Below are 6486 nucleotides of genomic sequence, written 5' to 3' on the forward strand. Positions count from 1 at the left end.
GTACGATATACAGATCCGATGAGGAATTTATTAATACCGCACGTAATATCTACCCACACGGCTTCAGCTGTCGTCTCCAACTCGGGACGTCTAGTTGGATTACACTCTGGTTTTGCGGCAATAAGAACTCCGCCTCCTGTGGTTAGAGTGCGGTCCTTACGGAACAGGATGAAAGAATCTGTAGCACTTCTGAGTCATTAATTGTGTCTGAAAGCCATGTTTCACTGATACACACAACAGAGGGATCTAGGCTTGAGAGCGAAGCGAGAATATATTCTTTTCTACCTGGGCGTAAAATGCTGCGTGCGTTAAACGCAAAGAGAGTTAGATTATTATTTACATATTTACAGTTGTTGCTATTTACAGAGTCACTGGTAACGTCACTGGTATTGGTAAAGAAAGAGTTTGTTAGTGGCGGCATTTCGCATTGCCAGCAAGTCCACGTTCTTCCTCCCTTCTTTAATTTCCTGTATTCTGAAGTAGAAATTTGTGCACATGTCCTGTGACTACTTGACGAACAATTATTGCAGTTTACAAATAGTTGATTACGACGCCCGCTGCTTTCACATATTGTACAATGCTGAGGTCCGGGGTTCAATTCAATGTCTCCAATTAGCGTGAGAGTTAGGCACCACAGTGGCCGCCCAGCAATCGGAAGTCTGACAACTCTGCCTTCCCCATTACGACGCAGCCGCCCTACCGCCAGCAGCCCAAGGCTTTCACTGCCACACCAAGTGAGACACTTAAGAGAACATTTCTCACTTACCAACAGTTTTTCCAGTAGATGAACCTTCTTCAAATCACCACAAGACTTATCCGAATGCACTGTTACACTTTTCGCGTACGTCACGGCACTTTTTATTAACAAAACTATGATTAATGCACGGAGAACACTTGTAACGACCAGCATGCACGCCGCCATCTTTGTGAGTTGGCGTACTGGCCTTTGGTCTAGTGGGTCCCGGGTTCGATTCCCCGCCGGGTCGGGGATTTTAACAGTAATTGGTTAATTCCGATGACTCGGGGCTGGGTGTGTGTTGTCTTAAGCATTAGAAATCATCCTAGGTATCCTCACAGACGGGCAAGTCATCTATACGGCGTCAAATGGAAAGACCTGCACCAGGCCTCCCCGGAGGCCACACGCCATTATTATATTACCTCTAAGAGCACATTTAATTGAGCCTCCATTATTGTGTGGCTTCTGGTGTCAATTGGCATCCAGAAATTACCCCAAGAGGAAACCTAAAGGTTCTGGAATGCTTTTGACAGCAGTTGAAACCTGCAGTATCTGGTCCGCTGATTCGTGCCAATTAAAAGTATTGTTTTATTGATCTAATTTAATCTAAAATGACTTAATTAGGTATTGATACCTTAAGAGGAGGTATCAGCTTGAAAGTGCAGGCAGGGTCCAATTGTGAAACCCAAACTTTATGGCCATGGCTGCCACATGGGTATAACATCTGTAAATATGAAGGAACTCCAAATGAATCCCGTGAGTTTGCAGACACCATTCTACCTAGCTGTAGCTGAGGCCATCAAGATCGGCCTGACTCCCCCATTGACAACATACTGCATTATGGTAGCGATGGGCAGTCTGAGGTGAGGTCTCGAGATTTTTCGAGACTAGCTCAGGCACTATTTCTTGCAAGAAATTTTGAGAGATCTCGAGAGTGTTGTCCCCGCATTGTGTGGCAAGCAGTATGTCGCAGGCCTCCAGAAAGACAGACCTGAATGTTCTTTGTGTTGAGTATGCAAATGGCCAACCACAGGCCTTCTCCATTCCATAAACACGTGTCAACAAGCGACTAGGGCGGTCATTTCTTCCAAGGTCTTTTTTGACGGAGTATAACATAATTAAAAAGGATGCACATTCTGGCATTGTATACAGCGGTAAGTACACGAATGAGTAGCCTAAATACAGAAACTGACGGCTACTGCAGGTACACCTACCTTGATACTAGAGACACGCATTATTTGAACTCGAGACTGGCCAAGATGCGCCTTGCTGCATATACAACCACTAATATGCATGAGTGGACTGTATAATCTAAAACACCTGAGTTTGCTCCAATTCTTCGACAGGTAGGTGTAAATCATTATCAGACCCCACATTCATTATCATCTGACCACTGCTTGTGTTCATTGATAGTTTGGTGACGAAGGAGATAATTCCTTACAATGTTGTAGAGTATTTGCGTCATAATGATGCGTAATTGTCTTAATTGTACGCAATAACTTTACGACGATGTCCGAAACGCAATGTAAGTCGTGGATGTCTGTTATTTTGAAGAGATGGCACATTGCACAGCCCGTTGTATTGTTTGTTCAAAAGAAGTAAAATACATCAGCAAAAATACTTCTGGGATGATCCAGCACTTAACAACACACACTATCAATGAAAGGAATCATCACATAACACCTCCGGCCTGGTCTACATCACAAGAAGCTACCCTATCGACAACAGTTGCGAGGTATCCAGGTAGGTATACATCCTATCTACAGTTATTAACAAGTTATAAGGGTTGTTCAGCTAACAAGGGGGCATTTTCTCTAGTCGTCACCACCGATTTTGCTCAAATTTATAGAACATGCAGGGCTTGGCTAGAAATGAAAGTACCCAAAGTGGGAACTCCAGATGGCCAAGCGTATAGAAAATAAAAATAATAATGTTGACGCGGTTCTCGCACCATATAAGCCACTTACGTTAGTGCCCACACCGAGCAGTAGTTGGTGTAGCGGTAAGAGCTTGGACTAGTAATTCGATGGTCGTGGATTCAGCTCCCCCATGTCCCCTTGTAAGATGTCCACCTGAAATAACTCGTGAACCATTTTTAAGATACTGACATTGTGTTTTCACGTTTGTTAATGGTGTTAAGGGGCTCATACCTCAGCATGCAGTACTTTCCTAGGCTTTTGACAAAATTTGATGATATACTATCAAGCTTACGCTTGTAGTTACTGGGATGTCCCACAGCTCGCAGCACAGGAGAATCAGTCTCAAGAACGTTTCCCATCAACCCTGTTGAAAGAATTGGAGCAAACTCTGGCATTTTAGATTACACATTCCACTCATGTGTAATGGTGGTTGCATATACAGCAAAACACATTTTGCTCCAACTCAAGTTCAAATAATGCACACCTTTAGTATCCAGGTAGGTGTACATCCTATCTACAGTTATTAACAAATTACACAGCGTTATTCAGCTAAGATGTCCACCTCAAATAAGCCGTGAAAAGTTTAAGATACCGGTACTTTACATTCTGTTTTCACTTTCGTAAATGGTATTAAGGGGTTCATAGTTGAACATGCAATACTTTTGCAGGCTTTTGACAAAATTTATTGGCTCTCACGTTTCCATATGATGACATTATTTCACGCAATAACTGCTTATGATATACTGTCGAGTTTACACTCGTAGTTACTGGGACGCCACACAGATCGTGGCTCCGGTGAATCGATCTCGAGATTCTCGCAAGAGTGTCGAGATCTGTGACGCACGTCTCGAGAGTCGAGCGAGAGCATTGACCATCAATACATTATGGTGCATCAAGATGAGGCTGGAGGCTAAAGTGGACTACGTGTGGTTTAGTGTTCCCAGGAACAGAGTTCAGTAAGAACTGTATTCATTGACATTATGAGATTCAAGTTGGGATAGCAACAAAGAAGTGTTTCAATGTTAATTATATGCTTTTCCAAACTTCTAATACATGAATATTGAATTTTCATGACCGCATTGTAATAGAAACTGACTTTCAACCTATTAGGTCGTGTTACAAACATTTAGTACATGTTGAAGAGTTGTTAAGTACAAAACAAAAATGGCCAACCGGACACCATTGGGATCTGAACCCACAACCTTTTAATACATGTTCATAAATTTTTATTCATTGAATTTCTGTTCTATTGAATGAAAATAGATGCACAATTTTTTTGTATAGATTCGTTAGTATTAAATTTATCTACTGAATTTCTGTTCTATTGAATAAATTACAGTCTGTATTACACAGTCTGTTTTACTTACAGATTTTCCCATTTAAATTCACCTTTTTTATGAGCCAGAGTGTGCGGGGGGAAAGTGCAAGTACACCGCTTTGCACCCCCATGCAGTGCCTATGTCTGCCTTGTAAGCAGTCTGCACTGCACTATTACTAGTCCAGATTCAGTCAGTATTTATTTTTGCAGGTTTTCTGCTCTGTGGTTCATGGTGTGGGTTACTGTAGTCACGTCCTAGTTCATGAACCATAGGCAATGGCTCAGTGGCCTAGTAAGTGGTCCTGAGAGTCAAGATACCAGATGCTACAAAGTGGGAGTGGGTATCTGAGACATATTCTGAGTCGTGGACATCCTTGTGTTCAAGCCGCTAGGACCATACAATCCACCAGTGGTCCCTAACCTGTTGCTGGAGAGATCCTCACTGGGACTATATGTAAGTAAGGGTAGCATCTTGTTTCAAAGAATTTTCACCGAGCACACTCGGAACATTTGAAGCAGGCCTCTCAGATCTATGGGAGTGATGGAAACCCATTCCCATTTGACAGGCGAGGGACTCCTTGGAAACAGCTTGGCGAACAAAATAAAATTCGATGGGAAGCTATCAATATTAATGGAAGAAAGAAAATAGAACCGGCTGAGTCAGCAAAGAGGATGCATCTGGATGTGCTAGGAATTAATGATATTCGAGTAAGGAGAGATAACGAGGAAGAGAGGAGATAATAAAGTGTAATTGATGGGTGTTAAAATGGGAAGGACGGAGTGTTCATCAAGAATACTGCACCTACTCACACCTGAGTCCCAACCAGCATGTAATCTCAGAAGTGTTCTGGTTCGATATATGGCGCAAACAAACATAAATACAAAGTTTCAGAAACTACAGTTGAAATATTGGCACAGCGAAATCAGTACTATAGGGGTGAATGGGGCATGCAAATTATTAATGTTAAGACACAAAGATAAAAACAAAATAAATAAACTAAAACAGATCAAAAGGGAGAACGAGAGTTTCTGTCCTAGGAAAGGCGGGTGGGGGAATGTATTAATCGGTCACCAAGGGTTGACTAGTGTCTAAAAGAACAAGAACCTGGAACTGTTTCCTTTGCAAATGCTTAAGGTGCATTTTATTCAAAATTACTTCTGGAACAAAACAAATATTGTTGTCCCTTCTTTGCCAATCAACTTGACAAATCCATTTTTTTTAAAAACAAACACAAATAGATTTTACAATTTGTTGACCACTTGGGCGGTTGAACACATGATCGCCAAGGGTTAAAACTGCAACACTTAGATGATACCATGACCAATATGGTTGAGACAGTTTACCTGTTGGATGGGTGGGCGCGAGCACATAACTTATGTCATCACCTCCACCTTTCCCGAGATGAGACTCACCCGGGATTGTTCAACACCATCCCAGGCTCCTTACCAAATACGTACAAAAGGAATATGACAAAGGGACCCTAACCTAAACATCCAGATGTAGGGATCTGCCATCAGTAATCTCACAAATCCTAGTTTCCTATTTACAGCATCTTGACATTCATTATATAATTTCGTCAGCTGACTTCCCTACTCATTGTGAACATGAAAATGAAAATCCACAGCCTATTTCCAGTCGTTTGACTGGGTCAGGAATGGAATGAAGCCCTCATCTAGCAGTGAAGATAGGAAATGTGCTGGCTGCCGAACCCTGTCGCACCCCTCTGAGACAATGATAAATGACTGACAGGTGAAATGAAATGTTAATGGAGAGTTTTGCTGGAATGAAAGATGACAGGGAAAACCGGAGTGCCCAGAGAGAAACCTGTCCCGCTTCCGCTTTGTCCAGCACAAATCTCACATGGAGTGACCAGTATTTGAACCACGGTATTCAGCGGTCAGAGGCCGGCACGCTGCCACCTGAGTCACGGAGGCTATTACCGTCAACATCATCCTAATTAATCCATATCTAATATTATTATTGTGTTTTATTATTATCACTGTGATAATTGTTATCTTAACCCATAGTCATCATTGATTGATCTATTATTTCTTTTTCACCATTATTATTATTATTGTTAATATTTTGAATTCTTCTTATTATTATTATTTTAAATGGTTTTTACCGCAGTTAACTATTATTAATAATCCACAAGTTATACGATTATGATCATGTTCGGCACTAATCAATCGGTCAGATCATGATTTAATTGCAGTTATTATTATTTTTAATTTCCAATCTTTAAAATTTAGTCACACATGTTAAATCCCAGACGAACAACAAACTTCCGAATTCTCATCGGTCGGGACACAATAACGGTAATCGAACCACAACCTTTCTTCATTCGCACTGTAGTTAATTTATGGGGACACCATGTCCTCCCAAGACAAATCTCAAATCTCATGGCACCTCGCGGATGGGTGATCTCCATCCAGTCCCTGTGAGTGCTAAATTATTCTTTCTCTCTCACTTCAAGTCCATTTCTTTTTCTGGAACTCTTCAAATTATTTTA

This window comes from Anabrus simplex, chromosome 4 (genome assembly GCF_040414725.1).
Source record: "Anabrus simplex isolate iqAnaSimp1 chromosome 4, ASM4041472v1, whole genome shotgun sequence".
Classification (NCBI taxonomy): Eukaryota; Metazoa; Arthropoda; class Insecta; order Orthoptera; family Tettigoniidae; genus Anabrus; species Anabrus simplex.